The 20,522-nt window shown below is 48.5% G+C and overlaps 1 protein-coding gene across 1 annotated transcript in view; it reads right to left on the reverse strand.

Annotated features, from left to right (window-relative positions):
- Nucleotides 1-1,781, reverse strand: part of PEBP4 (phosphatidylethanolamine binding protein 4) — a 135,482-nt gene extending 133,701 nt beyond the window's left edge. The window contains exon 1 of the mRNA XM_077469863.1: nucleotides 1,597-1,781. The gene's annotated coding sequence lies outside the window, so the exon portion shown is untranslated. The remainder of the gene's footprint in view (nucleotides 1-1,596) is intronic.
- Between the last annotated feature and the right edge of the window lie 18,741 nt (nucleotides 1,782-20,522).

Consider the following 20,522-nt stretch of genomic DNA (forward strand, 5'->3'; position numbering starts at 1 on the left):
GTTACCTGGGGTCTGCCATTCTCTAGTCACCCCTCTAATCTGGTATCCCATAGCAGTCTTTATCAACTCTTTGTAAGTCATGACACCCTTCAAAAGTTTGCATAATCTCTTGGCACCCCACTGTAAAATGGGGTACCCCATCATGTTAGAAGCCCCCACTTTTACACCACTCACCAGAGCCCCTCCTTTTTTACCAGTGTCTCCGATCATCCTCTTTCACATCAGATCCCCCTCCCCCACAGAGTCTTTAGTCCCCCCTTCTAAATGATCAGCACCCACCTTCCTCCGTCCCCTTTAAATTAGAGTCCTTAGTCTCCCTTTTTACATTAAAGTCATCAGTTTCCTCTCCCCTCCCCCATCTACATCAGAGTCCTCAGCACCACCCCACCCCCCCTTCAGATTAGAGTGCCTACTTCCCCCTCCCCTTCATATTCACATCAGAGTCGTACCCCTCCTCCACACACTTTCACATCAGGGCCCTGCCTTCTAATCTCCACCACTGTAGTAGAATGTAAGTGGGCGAGAGGCAGGGCAGATGTGGACATTGGTGGACTTCCATCTATACTAAATGCAGTGGCCACCCCAAATAACACCCACCCTGGATTAGCCTGCCTGCACCATAGAAATGCATTACACTCTGCAAACATACAGGACACAGCATGGCATCCTTAAGGAGCCCTGTTTGCACACGGCGGTGCTATGTCACCTTGGTTGTCAAATGCTGGTCTAGTCACCAGTCGTCGTGCCCCCCCAACTCTTTTTTTTTTAAACCCCAATTCCCCATTCCCCCCCCATTTCCTGGGGTCTGGATGGAATTCCCCATTCGCCCCTTATTTCCTGGGAGGGTCTGTTATTCCCCAGTCGCCTCGCATTTCCTGGGGGGGTCTGTTATTCCCCAGTCGCCCCTCATTTCCTGGGGGGGTCTGTTATTCCCCAGTCGCCCCTCATTTCCTGGGGGGGTCTGTTATTCCCCAGTCGCCCCTCATTTCCTGGGGGGTCTGTTATTCCCCAGTTGCCCCTCATTTCTTGGGGGGGTCTGTTATTCCCCAGTCACCCCCCATTTCTTGGGGTCTATTATTCCCCAGTCACCCCTCATTTCCTGGGGGGTCTGTTATTCCTCAGTCGCCCCTCATTTCCTGGGGGGGTCTGTTATTCCCCAGTCGCCCCTCATTTCCTGGGGGGGTCTGTTATTCCCCAGTTGCCCCTCATTTCTTGGGGGGGGTCTGTTATTCCCCAGTCACCCCCCATTTCTTGGGGTCTATTATTCCCCAGTCACCCCTCATTTCCTGGGGGGTCTGTTATTCCTCAGTCGCCCCTCATTTCCTGGGGGGTCCGTTATTCCCCAGTCACCCCCCATTTCCTGGGGGGTCTGTTATTCCCCAGTCACCCCCCATTTCTTGGGGTCTGTTATTCCCCAGTCACCTCTCATTTCCTGGGGTCTGCTATTCTCTAGTTATCCTCCTGTTCTCTGGCATTCCCTAATTTCCCAGAATTCCTTAGTTTTCCCCTGTTACTGGGTGTCTACAATTCTCTATCTCCTCACGTCCTGGTATGTGCCCTATTCCCATTATCTGGTGTTTGGTGTTGTGTGATCACCTCCTCTCTGCCAGTGTCCAGTGATTCCCCTCTATGCGGCTCCTCTCCGCTCTCCTTCCTTGTTTTTCCCGGATACAGCGGTCTGTTATTTTGGAATCAGTCTGCCACACCCCTCCACGTGGTTGATAGCTGATTTGATCTGCAGAGCCGTCCTGCTTTGGGTCCTATCGCTATCATCAAGAATGTGGGGCGGGGTCAGCTGTCATTCAGCGAGATGGGCGTGGTCATTCAAAGTCTGTAGCTGAGTTATCCAGCGTGTGGGGCCGCTGGGCGGGACTCGGGCGTGGCTCCTGGCTGTGATGTAGTCTGTATACAGACAGTGCAGTGTGTGTCTCAGTGATTGGACAGTAGTGGCTCCTTGTAGTAGTGTGTGTTATGTAGATGTGGTGATGATGTTTCATTCTAATATATATTCTGATTTCAGGCTGTTCCTGCTCCCACATAACCTGCAATGAGGGGTCCAGCTATGGTAAGTACCTTCCTGTGCATGTGAAGTGCTACAAGTTTATTAAAGCTGAATTTATAATTGTAAATGTCTTTTTGTTCTGTCATACTTGCCTGCTCTGTGTAGTGGTTTTGCACAGAGCAGCCCGGATCCTCTTCTTCTCTGGTCCAATGGTGATGTTTCCCCTTCTGAGAGTCTCCATTTCAAGCAAGTCGGGGGTTGTGTGCATTCATTGACAGCACCAGGAGCCATTGGCCCCTTCTACTGTCAATCACAGCCAGTGAACCAATGAGGAGAGAGCGGGGGCAGCCATGCCTCTGTGTGTCTTATGGACGCTTCCGCTCAGGAGCAAGCACACACCAGTGCCTCCAAGAGCAAGCAGCTTGCTATTGTTCTGTCGGATAGTGCCCGTTATCGAGAAGTGCCCAGGATGTTTGTACTGCGCATGCGCCGTACGGGACAGCACAACAGCAGAGTTTACGATCCGCTGTTGTGTCGGCGAGACGGCGCCTGCGCACAATAGCCGACGGAAGAAATTTTTGTGTCAGATTGTGCCTGTCGCTGGCGAGGTTCATGTCAGTGAGGGGCGCATTAGTATGTCATGGGGCGGATTTTTCAATGATGGGCAGTGCTGCAAAACACATATTTTTCAGATAGAAAATTCTGCCCTTCAGTTGACTAAACACGCCCCGCAAGCGTTCAGGAAGAACACCAGAAAATGATGTGTTTTGCTGCACCGCCTATCATTGACTAATGAGGCAGCAGCCAAAGGTGTACACATGCAGAGGGAATAAAACCCCCTGTTGTTCTTGGTGGATGTTACCGCCTGCCAATCGTGACCCTTTTAAGTAAATGGGGCCACTTTGCAAGGGCTTTGCAACTTCATGCTTCTGCGGGATTAAAGGGGTTAAAGCAGGTGGTGAGAAAGCAACACAATGCTGCCTGCACAAGGTTGCAGGGCACTTGCATGGGTCATGCTTGGCAGGTGCTACACCCACCAACCATCACAGGGTGTATAACTCCTGCTGTGGCTGTGACATGTGTACACCCCTAGTCACTGTCAGCTAAAGGGGATGCAGTTGGGGCGAGGGTGATAAAAACACGTCTTAACTATGGGGTTTTACCACTCCCAAATTAACTCTTAGGCCGCGTACACACGCGGGGACTGTTCGCCCAACTTTGTCCGTCAAACAGTTTCGGCAAACAGTCCGCTCAAAATTAGCATGGACGGACATGGCCACACACGACGAACGAACAGTTTGCTGAAACCGTGCGCGATGACGTGAACGGCACGTACGACGGGACGAAAAATACGACGTCCTATACACTGCATTATAACTTTCGGCATGTAAATCCTTTCTGAGCATGCGCGGAACTTAGTTTGACGAACAAGCCTACACACGAGGGGACTGTTCGCTGAAACTTTGTTTCAGCGGACAGTTTTTCGGAATTTCCGAAAAACCTTGTTCAGCGGACTGTTCGCTGAAACTGTCCGCTGAAAGCCCACACATGAGCGGACTGTTTGCCGAAACACTGTTCAGCGGACAAAGTTGGGCGAACAGTCCCCGCGTGTGTACGCGGCCTTACTGTTCAGAGCCCCCTATAAGGTTGCTTTCACACTGATGTGCAGCGGTTTACCTGCACGGCGGGTGCAGCGCAGTGCATCTGCGATCTTCCTGGGTTAGCTATGCTTTGCCATAGACTTCTATCATATCCTGCAGGTGTGATACACTTTCTGAAAGCTCACCAAAACCCCTGCATTCAGAAAGTTCACCAAACCTGCAGGATATAATAGAAGTCTATGGCAAACCCTCAGGAAAGCTGCAGGTACACTGCACCCGGGGTGTGGGTAAACCACAGCACATCAGTGTGAAAGCAGCCCTATATTATTATGTCCAGTGTATTGCTTCACACTGACCTGAAGATCTCTTCTCTCCTTCTGCTGGCACCACTCTGGAGACCGCTAGCCAGTATAAGAGGTGGGGTGCAGTTGGTATCACTCCGCATGGAATAGGAGCAAGCACTACAGAGGAGACATCGGCTTATACGGCTCTTGTTCTCTACTACAGATCCAACTTTACAAGCAGACCCTCTGCATTGCACTCTGTGTGATACTCTGAGTTGTTTTTTTTCTATTGTCATGTCTAGTTGTTGTTACCTATTGTATTATTCTTGCTCACCTTAGCTTTTTAATTAGTGCTTATGGTTGGTGTTTAATGGGGAAAAAAAAAACCTTGTATAGATATTTTTTGTAATTATGCTGTGACCTCGTTGTGAAGGGGTTGAGGAATAATGGAGTAGTGAGTCTGTGCGATCTGCTGAAGTTCTCTTATCAGCACAGGAGTATATTTACTATGCAGAGTAAATATGTACAAGACAGAGCAAACATTCAGACACTGTGCAAGCTGAATAGTACAGAACACAAGCAGAAGAAGCCAGGATATTAGCAGGATGTGCCCATGGATTATTTTCTAGGATATACAGTGGATATAAAAAAAAGTCTGCACACCTCTGTTAAAATGTCAGGTTTCAGTGATGTACAAAAATGAGACACAGATAAATCTTTTTAGTAATGTTTCCACCTTAAAATGTGACCTATAAACTGTATAACTCAATTGAACAACAAACGGAAATCTTTTAGATGGGGGGAAATAAAACTAAAAAACTAAAATAATATGATTGCATAAATGTACACACCCTTAACCTATACAGGGCACTTACACCCCCTTCCTGCCCAGGCCATTTTTCAGGTTTCAGCGCTGTCACACCTTGAATGATAATTGCGCGGTCATGCTACACTGTAACCATGTGAAATTTGTATTATTTTATTCACACAAATAAAGATTTATTTTGGTGGTATTTAATCACTCCTGTTTTTTTTTTTTTTTTTTCCTAAAAAACAAACAAACAAAAAAACAAACATTTTGAAAAAAAAGTTTTTCTTAGTTTCTGTCAGTAAATTTTGTAAATAAGTAATTTTTCTCCTTTACTAATGGGTACTGATGAGGCAGCACTGATGGGCACTGATGAGGTGGCACTGATAAGGCCCAAATTCCCTTTACTACTACTTTTTACCAGGGATGGAGGCACAGTCAACATCCCAGCTGTGTTTCTTCACAGGCCCTCCCCCTTCTTTGCACACTATAGTAGGGATGGAATAGGGATGGAAATCAATTTTTAAAAGATGAAACTCCCCATTTTTCTTTAACATGACAACTACTATTCTATAGAATGACATTCCTTTTCGTGTGATCACAGTTGGTGTTGGTCCTCCAACTGCAGCCCACAGGCCGGATTAAGCCTTTTGCTTGCCTTTAACTTGCCCTTATGACACTATTCTTCCATCTGACACAACTGATGTGGCATTATTCCTCCCACTAAAACCAATGATGGGGCACTACTCCAACCACTCACACCAACAATGGGACAATATTCCTCTCACTGACACCAAGATTGGATGTTGTTCTTTCCACTGACACCAACAATGCGGCACTATTTATTTATTTTACTGACACCAACAATAGGGCACCATTCTCCCATTGACACCAACAATGCAGCACTGTTCTTCCTACTGATACCAACAATAGGGTACGATTCCTCTTATTGATCCTACCAATGATGGGGCACTATTTATTTATTTTACTGACACCAACAATAGGGCACCGTTCTCCCATTGACACCAACAATGCAGCACCGTTCCTCCTATTGATACCAACAGTGGGGTATGATTCCTCTCATTGTCACTAGCAATCTATAGATACTTTACCTTTAACAGATACCAACAAAGGGGCACTATTCCTCTCACTGATACCAATGATGGGGCACAATTTATCCCACTAATACTGATGATGGGGCATTATCCATTCCACTAATACCAATCATGGGGGTAAAATCCATTCTACGAACACCAGTGATGGGGCACATTTCCTCCCACTTCTACCATTCTTCCTACTGACACCAATGAAGGGGCAGGGTTTCTTCTACTGATACCAATGATGGGGCATTATTCCTTTTATTGATACCAAGGATGGGGTATTTTTTCTCCTCCCAATGACCATAGGTGCTAGGTCATTTTTTTTTTTACTCCTACTGACCACTGAACCTGGAGCATAATTTACTCCGACTGACTGCTGACATCAGGGCCTTTTCTTCTCCTGCTGTCCACAGCCTTTTGTTTAGAAAGATTTAGTAATGCTATTATAGGATAATTACTTTACATTGCAGGGGAGTTTTATGATGAACATTATCGATTCCTTGACATCTTCAGATTTTTATTAATTTCAGTGCTGCTAAATAATTCTTGTAACCTCACTTTCTGTACATTTACCAACAAGGCATAAAAAAGGGGAGTAGTTGGCACCAGGACAAACAGAGGTAAAGTTATAACAGAGGTATGCCGCGTAAACATGAGTGGATTTTCTGTCGGAAAATCTCGGATGGTTTTTCCGAGGGAATTCTGCTCAAGCTTGTCTTGCATACACACAGTCACATCAAATTCCGTCCGCCAAGAACACGGTGACGTACAACATGTACGACAGGTCTATAAAAGGGAAGTTCAATAGCCAGTGCACCACCCTTTGGGCTCTGCTAATCTCGTGTTTATCTCATGTTAGTAGAAGTTTGGTGAGAGACAATTCGCGCTTTTCAGCCTCGTGCTTTTCAGATCTTTGCTGCTCTTCAGTTTGTGCTTGTGGGTTTGTATCTGCTTTTCAGTGTGTGTAGTCAGTTTGCATTTGTTTGTCAGTGCGTGCTATTTATAATACCTTATTTGATTCACAGTGCATTCTTGTCCACTCGTTTCTGATTTTCAGCTCGTTCTTTCAGGCCTTGCTGTTTTTCAGTGCTTTCTGTTTAGTTCGCTCTGACCTGCTGACCGTTTTGGAGCCATGTTGCGGGTAGGTCCTCGTCTAGAGTTCCTGCTGTTCAGGGGCTTGGTGTTGGGCTTCTTGCTTTGACACAAGCCCATTCCATGAACAAGGTGGGGAGGAGTTAATGGACCAAGAATTGGTTGCTCCAGCGTGACCAATTCTCTCACATGCCTTTGCTGCGGGAGATCCAGGAGAATAACCCTGATAATTTCAGGAATTTTCTCTGGATGACGGACACCGTTTTTTCACCGTTTGTTGGCTTTGCTGTCCCTTTATATTAGCAGGCAGGATACCTGCATGTGGCAAGCCATCACTCCCGAGCAGAGGCTAGTCACCACGTTGCAGTACTTGGCGACTAGGATAAATCTGCAGGCCCTCAAGTTCTCAACAGGCATCTCCCCCCAGGCTCTAGGGATCATTATCCCAGAGACCTGTTCTGCCATCATTCAGGTCCTGCAGAAGGACTATATTAAGGTAAGTTTTCTCCTTTAACATCACATTCTGTGTATTTAATGTTTGCTAATGTATTGTATTTCTTTCATCATTCCCTAATTACCATGATTGTAATATGCTGTGAATGTTCCCTTTGTCCTCATGCATGCTGGAATTTTTTAAAGTTCCTTTTTTATCCTTCATGCATATTTGCCTTCACTAACCTCCCCAGCATGCTATCCTGGGCCCATATACACCTAGCCTAGTCACTTAATGTATTTTGTCAGTTCCATTGTAGTAATTTACCCTAAACACCCCCTAAAATTTGTACAAATGTTATTTGTGTGCTTAAATTCATGCATAGTGCAAGAGACTTTTTTTTGGGGTGGGCCCAAACTCATTTGGAACCCCCCCCAACCGCTAAGTGAACTGATACCAATCCTATATCTGCTGACTTTGTCAAACCCATACACACTATACTTACCTCTTTTGTGGTCATATTTATGGATGAATTCCCCAAAGCATGTAGTGAAAGGGCCTGCCTGAATACTTTCAAATGGTACTGTTTAACCACTTGCTTACTGGGCACTTAAACCCCCCTCCTGCCCAGACCAATTTTCAGCTTTCAGCGCTGATGCACTTTAAATGACAATTGCGCGGTCATACAACACCGAACCCCAAATGAAATTTTTATCATTTTTTTTCCCACAAATAGAGCTTTCTTTTGGTGGTATTTAATTCCAGCTGGGAGTTTTATTTTTTGCTAAACAAACAAAAAAAGATGCAAAAAAAAAATCATATTTAATAGTTTGTTATAAAATTTTGCAAACAGGTCATTTTTCTCCTTCATTGAAATGCGCTGATGAGGCGGCGCTGGTGGGCACTGATAGGCTGCACTGTTGGGCACTGATAGGCACAGTTAAGGTGGCACTAATAGGCACAGATAAGGTGGCACCGATGGGCACAGATAAGGCAGTACTGATGGGCAAAGATGGGCACAGATAAGATGGGCACGGATGGGTGGCACGGATGAGTGGCACGATCACGTGGTAAGGGGTCGGGATCGACCCCTTGCTCCAATCTATGATCAGGCGAGTCTCATAGACACTGATAGGTGGCACTGTGGGCACTGATAGATGGCACTGTGGGCACTAATGGGTGGCACTGATGTGTTTAACTTTTTCCCCTACTTAGATGGCACTGGCAGGGGGCAGGTGGGCACTGATGATCTGGCCGTGATCGGGACTGATGTCCCAATCACGGCCGCCGGTGATCGGCTTTCAGCGCGAGGAGGAAAAATAGCCGATTACCGGCTCTGTTGCGATCACATGATCAGCTGTCATTGGCTGACAGCTGATCACGTGGTAAGGGGTCGGGATTGACCCCTTGCTCCGATCTATGATCAGGCGAGTCTCATCACAGAGTGCGCCGTCAATAGACGTAGTCCCGGCAAAGCAGGTCCGCGCTGTAGCCGTCATTCGGCTATAGCGCGGATCTATAGAGGTTAACGTTTGGTTCTCCTATTATCTTGATAGTTAATTGCAGAATGTAAAAATGTGCTTCCATTTGTACAGTGTGTAGTTTTTATTTTGTATTATGACACTTCTTACCTGTCCAATGGGCTGCCAATAGTGTAAGTAAAGAGGGGCTGGCCAAAGTAACACACATTATTTATGCATTCAGCTCTCAATGAAGTGGAAAGGGTTAACTGTCCAAAACATCTCCCCCCCTCCCCCCAAAATAATTCCAAGAGGCCATCAGAGGGGGTGAGGAATCTGATAAGTGGACCTTATTTTTTTGCCTTTAAATACTCCTTCAGAAAAATGTTATACTGATGTTTGCCAAGAATGTTTGTGTCTAATCTGCTTGCAATGTTTATATGCAAAATTACACTTTATTTATGTTTTTGTTTGACTCCACAGTTTCCTTCAACTCCACATCAATGGCAGACTATGGCATCCCACTTTGCCCATCGTTGGGACTTAACCAACTGCAGAGTGGCAATTGATGGGAAACACGTCCACATTGTCCCACCACCACATTTTGGGGTCATACTATTTTAACTATAAGGGGTTTCATAGTATCGTGTTGATGGCGGTGGTGTCGGCCGACATATGAGTTCCTCTATGTGGACGTGAGGAGGAATGGCAAAGTGTCGAATGGTGGAGTCTTTGCCCAGACCGAGTTCTATCGACATCTCTAGAGTGGTGGCTTGGGATTGCCACCCACGGAAAGGAACGTTGAGGGACTGCCATTGGTGTTCGTTGCAGATGAGGCACTCGGTCTGGGTGATCACGTGATGAGGACATTCCCGCAGAGGACCCTCACCCCAGAGAACAGGGTTTTTAATTACCAGCTGGCCAGAGTCAGAAGAGTGGTGGAGAATACGTTTGGGATACTGGCCAGCCGGTTCCGCCTATTTTAAACTGCCATAAATATGGCGGAGTACAAACTTAATCTTCTTGGCATTCAGGAGGAGGACCACCAGGAGAAGCTACTCCAAACTCCTGGTAGCGTTTTTGCTTTATTATGCCAAGAAGGCCATTCTCCTTCGCTGGACTTCTGCGTCCCCCCCGTCGGTGGCTTTGTGGGAAGACATCATAAATAAGGCCTTACCATTATACAAAATTACATATATAAGCAGGAAGTGTCCTAAGAAATTTGACGGCATATGGATGCCCTGGACGGGAGGGGATAGAGAGGATACATAAGAAACCAGAGTTGGTACTGCTGGGTCCGCAGGTGATGGTCTCCCTCCCTCCCCCCCCCTTTTTCCCACCTTTTTCTTTTCTTCCCCCTTGTTCTGTTCCCCCTCTTTTTTCCCTCCACCTTTCGTCCTCCCCTTTCCTGCCCTGTCCTCTCCCGCCCCTCTCCCCCCCCCTTCTTCCCCCTTGGGAGGGTCTGATGGGGGGTACTGTGGTTACCTTGCTACATTGACTGTTTTATCGTACCTGGATTTCCACTGATCTCACCTTGATATTGCCGGAGAAGATTGTACAAAAAATCTTTTATTTCACATGATGTATAAATGTATTCCTCTTCCTCGTTGTACGTTTTTATACTGATTTTCTGGCTTGTAACCTATGTGTCAATTCTCAATAAAGCGAACTTTATTCACCGTGAAAGAAGAAGCCACACATTATTGAGTATAAAACCTTTTACTCCGTGCACATGCACATGTGCATTGTAAAACATTTTTTGTTTAGAAATTCAAAAATCTGGGTTTCCAAAATTTTTACTTAACATTTTTTTTAGGGTACATTAGCAGGCATGTTTCAAAACACAACATACACAACTCAGGAACTTACAAAGTTCAATATTGAAAACCTTAAGGCAATATCAGACATAATAGTGTCCATAATGTCTTGATCTTGCCTTCATCAGATGGGGTGATGCCACCCCTGTCAAAGCCAAATTTTGAAGATGCACACAAATTGGGGGTCAAACTGGGGATTTCCCTTCTGATCTCATGCCTAATGTCAACAAGTGCTATCTCCCATCATGGGGGATCAATGGACGTGTTTTGGGGGTGCAACCACTTCCTCTCACCTACTTGAGTTTTGAGGAAGGGATTTCAGCCACAAAACGCATACATTGATATCTCCTGGTGGCAGATAGCATATGTTGACATGCTGTGTGCATCTTCAAAATTTGGCTTTGAAAATGCATAAAAATGTTGACATAAAAAAAAAAATGTTGGCATTTTTTGGGTATTTATAGTCTTCCTAATACATCAATGATGATCTTCCATTTTTGTTCAATCTCTTTTTTTTTTTTTTTGCTTTATAAAGTCTAAATCACGACTATAAAACATTATGCCCTGGATTAGCCTTTGGGCACTGTCACTGGTGAAATGATGAGATTGTTCTTCCTAAACCTGCACATCACCTAAAAAAAAAAATACACACCATGTATTATAAATATGCAGGCATACATCTATTACCTGAATCTGTGGTGTCAGACACTCACCTGTTGTGACAATCTCAACCACCTCTCCTTTCTCCACATCCTCAGGTTGTGGCCTCTGTTCCCCTTCTTCAGAAGGTCGGGGATCCCTGGTGTGCTCAGACGTCCCGAGTCTTTACTCCACTATGAGAATGAAACAAAAGGTATACTTAGCACAGAACTTGAGGCCAGAAATAGGAATCTGAAACATTGCTTGGAAGTGGGGTACAATTGTCTGTTTTGGCAGAGTTCCAAGCTGAAGACATGATTTTTTGAACTTACCAAAGCTGGAATACTTACCTTTTTTTGGACAAGTTTCACACATGTAGGCACCCCAAGTATCCACTGGAGAACCTGTGTGGGAGATCCTAAAAAGTTTGTTTGTGTGTCCCACACTAGTGCTTCTGAGTCCAGATGTGTAAACAGCTGCTGAGTGTCCTCTCCTTACATTACACTGAATCAAGTTTGCAATTCCTTCTAGTTTCAAACACATCTAGACAACATTGTCCTAAACTTCTTTTAATACAAATTATCATGACCAAATTTAGTTAACCCTGTATCTGGCAAAAACATTGTATTTAGTTGGCAAACAAACGATGTTTACTATGACCAATTACTGTGCCCACGAACATGAAAGTAGTAATTTTAAACTGTCCAACAATAAAGAAAAGCACATGGTGCAGCATGCAAGGCATGATAATAATCTGAACACACGACAACTACTTACTTTTTATAAGAACTCGCTTGACCTTTCTATACTGAATGTGCTCCCTCAATTTCAGGTCTGACCAGCATTTCCTCAATTGCTCCTTCGATCGTCGTACCCCAAAATTCCAGAGCAGACTCTTCAAAACTTTAGTCATGATTTTGGCCTTTCTCACATTTGGGTTTAGGTACGGTTCATAATTCCCGTTATAGTCGGCCCTCTTCAATATGTCCACCATCTCATCAAAGGACATATTTGAGGTCTTAAATCTCCTGGATTGGGGCGTTTCTTGCTCTGGGCTTTCCTCCTCATTACTGCTACTATCACGCACCTACTGTGTCTCCTCCATGTTCCTCTCCCACTGCGACGAAAGAGACAGGGCGGGGAACATTCTAGAAAGAACGTCAGGGCTGGTTGACGTGGGCACAGTTTCACGCATGCGCAGTGTATATAAAGTTAACACTCATGTGTCGTACGTACGTTCTGTGTGCGGAGGAAGGAGAACCGGAAGCGACGAATGTTATAACAAAGGTAGCATTTTAACTTGGGACATCAGTGGCCTATACTGATTATAGATTGAGGCCTATATTGGGATAAGATTAGGAGAGTTTAGCCTGATATTTAGTGTTTTTGTGTTTTGTTTGGTCTTGCAGAAAAAATGAAACAATTTAAAGACCCTGAATTTATGGGCCAATTCATAGATAAATATAGGGATATGTGAAATTTGTGGGAGGTGAAAAACCCAATAAACCAGCAAAGAAGACATCACCGGAGAAACTGCTGGAATTTGTGAAGACGCAGGTCCCCAAGGCAGACATCAAGTTTGTGGATAACAAAATTGGTAGCTTGAGAAGCACATATAGGAAGGAGCTTCAGAAGGTCCAGAAGTCTACAAGAACAAGAGCTGCAGCAGAGGATGTGTATGTACCTAGTCTGTGGTACTACAACAAAATGTGGTTTCTGGATGACCAGATTGAAGCCAGGGAATCACTTTCAACTCTTCCAGCCCCCCTTCCATCCACCCTTCCCTCACCTCAGCCATGGGCGTCCGCAGCAGGGGGCAAGGGGGGTCAAGTGCCCCCCCCTGGAATCCCCAAGGTGTTGCCACTGCCGCCGCCGCCATGCTGCACTATTTTTTTTTCTGAGTCCGCTCTCTCCTGTGTATCACAGCGCTGGATGGCTGTGTTCGGCGGCCGCTCTGTAACACAGTCCCGCCCCCCCCAGACCATCTCGTGTGATAGTAGAGAGAATCAACGCTCCGCCTATCACATGAGCCGGTCTGAGGGGGGCGGGACTGTGTTACAGAGCGGCCGCCGAACACAGCCATCCAGTGCTGTGATACACAGGAGTAGATGCCCATCCATGCTACAGTGCCTGGATAGGAGGATCGAGGGGGGAGGGGGCTGCAGTGCTCTCCTCCACCACCGCACTCTCCTGCCCCCCCCCCCGCTCTTCTCTTCCACCACCGCACTCTCCTGACCCCCGTGCTCTCCTCCACCACCACACTCTCCTGACCCCCCCCCCCCAGTGCTCTCCTCCACCACCTCACTCTCCTGCCCCCCGTGCTCTCTTCCACCACCGCACTCTCCTGCCCCCCCCCCGTGCTCTCTTCCACCACTGCACTCTCCTGCCCCCCCTAGTGCTCTCCTCCACCACCGCACTCTCCTGCCCCCCCAGTGCTCTCCTCCACCACCGCACTCTCCTGCCCCCCCAGTGCTCTCCTCCACCACCGCACTCTCCTGCCCCCCCCAGTGCTCTCCTCCACCACCGCACTCTCCTGCCCCCCCCGTGCTCTCTTCCACCACCGCACTCTCCTGCCCCCCCCCCAGTGCTCTCTTCCACCACTGCACTCTCCTGCCCCCCCCCCAGTGCTCTCCTCCACCACCGCACTCTCCTGCCCCCCCCGTGCTCTCTTCCACCACCGCACTCTCCTGCCCCCCCCAGTGCTCTCTTCCACCACTGCACTCTCCTGCCCCCCCCCCAGTGCTCTCCTCCACCACCGCACTCTCCTGACCCCCCCCAGTGCTCTCTTCCACCACTGCACTCTCCTGCCCCCCCCAGTGCTCTCCTCCACCACTGCACTCTCCTGCCCCCCCAGTGCTCTCCTCCACCACCGCACTCTCCTGCCCCCCCAGTGCTCTCCTCCACCACCGCACTCTCCTGCCCCCCCAGTGCTCTCCTCCACCACCGCACTCTCCTGCCCCCCCAGTGCTCCTCTCCTCCACCACCGCACTCTCCTGCCCCCCCTAGTGCTCTCCTCCACCACCGCACTCTCCTGCCCCCCCCCAGTGCTCTCCTCCACCACCGCACTCTCCTGCCCCCCCTAGTGCTCTCCTCCACCACCGCACTCTCCTGCCCCCCCCAGTGCTCTCCTCCACCACCGCACTCTCCTGCCCCCCCAGTGCTCTCCTCCACCACCGCACTCTCCTTCCCCCCCCGTGCTCTCTTCCACCACCGCACTCTCCTGCCCCCCCCCCAGTGCTCTCTTCCACCACTGCACTCTCCTGCCCCCCCCAGTGCTCCTCTCCTCCACCACCGCACTCTCCTGCCCCCCGTGCTCTCCTCCACCACCACACTCTCCTGCCCCCCCCCCGTGCTCTCTTCCACCACTGCACTCTCCTGCCCCCCCAGAGCTCTCCTCCACCACCGCACTCTCCTGCCCCCCCGTGCTCTCTTCCACCACCGCACTCTCCTGCCCCCCCAGTGCTCTCTTCCACCACTGCACTCTCCTGCCCCCCCCAGTGCTCTCCTCCACCACCGCACTCTCCTGACCCCCCCCAGTGCTCTCTTCCACCACTGCACTCTCCTGCTCTCCTCCACCACCGCACTCTCCTGCCCCCCCCCCCAGTGCTCTCTTCCACCACTGCACTCTCCTGCCCCCCCCAGTGCTCTCCTCCACCACCACACTCTCCTGCCCCCCCCAGTGCTCTCCTCCACCGCACACTCCTGCCCCCCCCCCCAGTGCTCTCCTCCACCACTGCACTCTCCTGCCCCCCCATGCTCTCCTCCACCACTGCACTCTCCTGCCCCCCCCAGTGCTCTTCTCTTCCACCACCGCACTCTCCTGCCCCCCCAATGCTCTCATCCACCACCGCACTCTCCTGCCCCCCCCCCCCCAGTGCTCTCCTCCACCACCGCACTCTCCTGCCCCCCATGCTCTCTTCCACCACTGTGCTCTCCTCCACCACCACACTCTCCTGCCCTCCCCAGTGGTCTCCTCTACCACCACACTCTCCTGCCACCCCCTCCAGTGCTCTCCTCCACCACCACGCTCTCCTGCCACCCCCTCCAGTGCTCTCCTCCACCACCACACTCTCCTGCCACCCCCTCCAGTGCTCTTCTCCACCGCCACACTCTCCTGCCCCCCCAGTGGTCTCCATCACCACCACACTCTCCTGCCACCCCCATCAGTGCTCTCCTCCACCACCACACTCTCCTGCCCCCCCCCCCCCCCCCACAGTGCTCTCCTCCACCACCACCACCACACTCTCCTGCCCCCCCCCCCCAGTTTTCTCCTCCCCTGTTCTTGCTGCTCTCCAGCTCTCCCCATCCTTCTCTAGCCACCATCCCAGTGCTTTCCCCCCCAGTGCTCTCCGCCCCTGTTCCCCCCCAGTGCTCTCCCCCCCCGTGCCCTCCACTCCCCCCAGTGCTCTCCTCTCTACCCCTGTTCTTTCCCCTCCAGTGCTCTCCCCTCCCCCCAATGCTCCCCCCTTGTTCTTCCCCCCCCCAGTGCTCTTCAGCTCTCCCCATCACTCTCTAGCCCCCACCCCAGTGCTCTCCAGCCCTCCTTACTACCCACCCCTGTTCTATCTGCCCCCCTGGTGCTCTCCAGCCCCCCCCCCCCAGTGCTCTCTACCCTCCGTGCTCTCCACCCCTGTTCTTTTTGGCTCCCCCTTAGCACCCTCCACTCCCCACCCCTGTACTCTCCTCTCCCCCTGCATTTTGCGCCCACCCATGTGCTCTCCACCCCCCATAGTGCTCTCCAGTCCCCCGTGCTTTCCACCCCTGTTCTTTCTGGCCCCCACTGGTGCTCTCAAGCTCCCCCCCATTGCTCTCCACTCACCCCTGCTCTTTGTGCCCCCCCCAGTGCTCTTCACCACCCCACACTCTTAGCCCCCCCTGTTCTTGTTGGCCCCCCCAGTGCTCTCAAGTTCCCCCCAAGTGCTCTCCGCTCCGCACCCCTGTGATCTCCACTCCCCCTCACTCTTTGCCCCCACCCATGTGTTCTCCAACCCCGCCAGTACTCTTTGCTCCCCCTTCTCTCCAACTCCCACTCAGTGCTCTCCACTTCCCCAGGACCAGAGGGCAGGCTGACTGGGGCCAGAAAATGAGGACGGCTGAAGGTGCAGGTGGCCAGGGACCACTCCATCTCACAGCAGACAAATCCTCTGGAAGGAGCACCGTCCCCATCCAAAACGAGAACAGACCCTGCCTGCTGCTGGCCGTCATGGATATCCTGCTGGCATGCAAGGTACTGTACCGAGCATAAACAACACACCTTCCCACAGACAGGGACTGCAGACTGGGACATGGGGCACAGGAGGGGCTGCAATGATGTGCACAGTGAGACTGCATTCACGGCACAGTAAAGCTGCATTTGATGGACACAGTGAGGCTGAATTTGATGGACACAGTGAGGCTTCATTTGAAGGGCACAGTGAGGCTGCATTTGGTGGGCACAGTGAGGCTGCATTTGGTGGGCACAGTGAGGCTGCATTTGGTGGGCACAGTGAGGCTGCATTTGGTGGGCACAGTGAGGCTGCATTTGATGGGCACAGTGAGGCTGCATTTGATGGGCACAGTGAGGCTGCATTTGGTTGGCACAGTGAGGCTGCATTGGTGGGCACAGTGAGGCTGAATTTGATGGGCACTGGTGAGGGTGCATTGAGCTCTTGCATCAAGTCTGCAGTCTCTGTCCATCTCCTGTAGCATGTCTGAAGTCTCTGAGGGAGTCTGGAGAGGAGTCAAAAGTGGGAGCACCGCCGGGATGGGGGTCATGGGAGAAGTCAGACTTGTGTGGACTGTGGATAGGAGACTATAGGATAAAACCTCCAAGCTGGAGCCGACTGACTGAGCCCTGCACAGTGCACCTGAGAGGAGGTCAGTGAAAGCACCGCCAGGCCAGTCGGGGGTCACTGATGTAAGGGGGGAGTGAATACGATAATGTAAGGGGCACTGACATAAAGGGTTTCCTCCTTATATTAGTAACCCACCCCCCTTACCTTAGAGTATTCTTTCTGAAGAAGGTGGTTCCCCCCACGTTCTGAGTTTCTGGGGTCCCCCTTGATGATTGATCACTTACCACTATTAACTGGAATTTGAATATATATATATATATATATATATATATATATATATATATATATATATATATATATATATATATATATATATATATATATATATATATATATATATATATATATAAAGCCCTATGTGATTTCATATCTATATCTAATACTCTCTTCATCAAAGGTGCTTTAAAATGTATGATTTTTCCCTTTCATGAACCAGAAAATAATGACGTTATGCTGTTGGGCTGGTATAATAATGCTGTTGGGCTGGTATAATAATGCTGTGAGGCTGGTATGAAATTTTTTCCAGGGCTGGTTTTTGAAAGCATGGGCGTCCGCAAGGTTACTCAGGTGGCTGCGTACCATGCCCATATAGCCTAGAGAATGTACATCTTTTTACATTGCAATACATCTGTTGTTGCCATATTTTTATCTTGATGAAAACAGCCTATACAGTGACAGTATGAGATCAAAATATGGCCACAACAGATGTATTGCAATGTAAAAAGATGTACATTCTCTAGGCTATATGGGCATGGAACACAGTCAGAGTAACTTCCAATACAAAGTGAAGATGAATTATCTGTTATATAACACATATGTATTACCAGTGTAAAGATTTTCATGAGATTGTCGAAAAGGGGCGGAGCATGAGTGGCCTTGAAATGATGCCCCCCTTGGAAAAAGTTCTGCGGACGCCCATGACCTCAGCTGAGGCTTCCGAGGACCAACCTGGGCCTTCCATCCAGGAAGAAATTGAGGAGCCCAGTTGGAGCCAGGTATAGTATTTTTTAACATTTTTGGTGGGAAAATTATTCTTGTTAACTAGATGTTATTATTGCTAACAAATGACTGATTTACATATAAATCATATGGATACATATCCAGGGACAAAATTTCAAAACATAAGACTGTCCTTGGAAATCAAGGACATCTGGCACCTGTGCATTTTAAAACCTTTGTGTTTGAGTTTTATTGTTTGAAGCATTTAGCTGTAAAATATGTATATTGGCATTTAGTAAGTTCTCAAGGATATATCATATGATAATGACAGTGTTATAGGCTCCACTTAGCAGTGAAGAATATGTGATCTGAATGTCAAATATTCCCCTGACTATACTGTTTATGAACTTTCACATACTGTAGTTCAAGTTGAACTGGGATAAAAACAATTTTGAGCCATTAGCTGTTAAAACAAATGACCTCTATTGATGCCCGCCCCATGTTTGGCTGTTGCTTTGTTCATTAAAACTGTTACTTTCATTCAGCACCCGCAGTACTGTAAGAGCCGAGGAGACTTGTAGTTCTGACTGTAATAAACTCATTAGAGCAGGTCATTTGTTGTATGCCTCCTCCATTCAGAAAAAGCCTTGTATTCTTTTCACAGAATGCAATTCTTTATGTGATTGGAGAAAGGCGGATGGATGTCTAGATCAATCTTCCTCCAATCATAAAAGCAATCACAATTTTACCTGAATGAGGCAGAAGTCAAACATGGGACAGGCATCAATAAAGCTCATTTATCTTTACACAGCAATTGGTCCAAATTAGTTTTTTTTTTTCTCAGAGTTTAGGTTAAGACCCTTTTCACACTGGGGCTGTTTTCAGGCTCTTTAGCGCTGGAAAAAGCCCCTGCTAAGTGTCTGAAAACTGGCTCCCATTCATTCCAGTGTGACTTTTCATACTCGACGGTGTGCTTGCAGGACGTCCCAAAAATTCCTGCAAGCAGAATTTTGGGGCAGGTTGGGAGCGCTGTATTTAGCACTCCCAACTGTTTAACCACTTCCCGCCCGGCCTATAGCAGAATGATGGCCGTTATCCTGACTGGGGTCATATGATATCCAGGATAATATGCCAGCGTGCGCAATGCGGTGATCTGAGGTGCTGTGTGTCAGTCTGACATGCCGCATCTCCAATTGTGGTATGGAGCCTCTGGCGGAGGCTCCTTACCATGTGATCAGCTGTCAGCTGATCACTGTCACTCACTCTGACAGCGGAGGAGAAAAAAAAGTCGATCACCGGCTCATCTTAAAGGGACATTGGTCCCGAAAAGGAAGAGGCAATTATGCCTCATGTATGCCACCTATCAATGCCCACAAGTGCCACCTATCAATGCCCACAAGTGCCACCTATCAATGCCCACCAGTGGTGCCAATCAGTGCCACCTAGAAGTGCTGCCTATCAGTGTAACCGATCAGTGCCCATCACTGCCACCCATCAGTGCTCATCACTGTCACCTATCGGTGCCCATCAGTGCCGCCTCATCAGCGTACATCAATGACAGACAAGAATTACCCGTTTTAAAATTTTATAACAAAATAAAATAAAAAAATTTGATCTTTTTACATTTTTTTAAAAAAGAATAAAAACCGCACAGGTGAACAAATACCACCAAAAGAAAGCTCTATTTGGGGGAAAAAATGATAAAAATGTCATTTGGGTACAGTGTAGCATGACCGAGCAATTGTCATTCAAAACGTGACAGCGCTGAAAGCTGACAATTGGTCTGGATTGGAGGGGGTTTAAGTGCCCTGTAAGCAAGTGATTAATCAACAAACATCCCTTACCTGCCTAGGCAGTTTTTGTTTTTTTTGTTTTTTGTAAACTATACTTTTAAAATATTGGCATTATGGCCGCTGTTGGAAAATTTAAGGTGTCCCCGTACAGTCTTCCTGGCAGAGCCCTCCAACCCCCCCCACCCCCCTGGGGTGCAGCAAAACATTGGGACTAACTTTATCCCCCTATGCCCCGAAAATGAAATAATCTCCTGGGCACCTCTGTTGAGATGATGGGGCCCAGGGAAATGTAATTTAAACCGGATGTCCGCCCACCCCTGCAAAAAATGTAAAACTGCAGCTGCTGACTTTTAATAATAGGACACTTACCTGTCCTGGAGTCCAGCGATGTCGGTATCGCACCTGATGTTTCCATCAGCTGTCGGGTCCTGCGCCATTGCCGGTAAGGGAACCCGGTAGTGAAGCATTACGGCTTTACGCCAGGTCCCTACTGCACTTGCACAAGGCACTGCTGCGCTCTCCTACTGACCCAGCGGTGGGATAAGGAGGAGGGAAGAGGATGGGGCTGAGCTGCTGGCGTAATGCGCTGCGATCCAGTCTACAGGAACTGGGGACAAGATACCTGTCAAAGACAGGTATCCTCCCCCCGAAAGGTGCCAAATGTGGCATCAAAGGAGGGAGGGAGGAGACGAATGAGCGCAAGTTCCACTATTGTGTGGA

This window comes from Lithobates pipiens, unplaced genomic scaffold, assembly GCF_037356315.1.
Source record: "Lithobates pipiens isolate NorthernLeopardFrog02 unplaced genomic scaffold, aLitPip1_a1.2 Scaffold_8, whole genome shotgun sequence".
Classification (NCBI taxonomy): domain Eukaryota; kingdom Metazoa; phylum Chordata; class Amphibia; order Anura; family Ranidae; genus Lithobates; species Lithobates pipiens.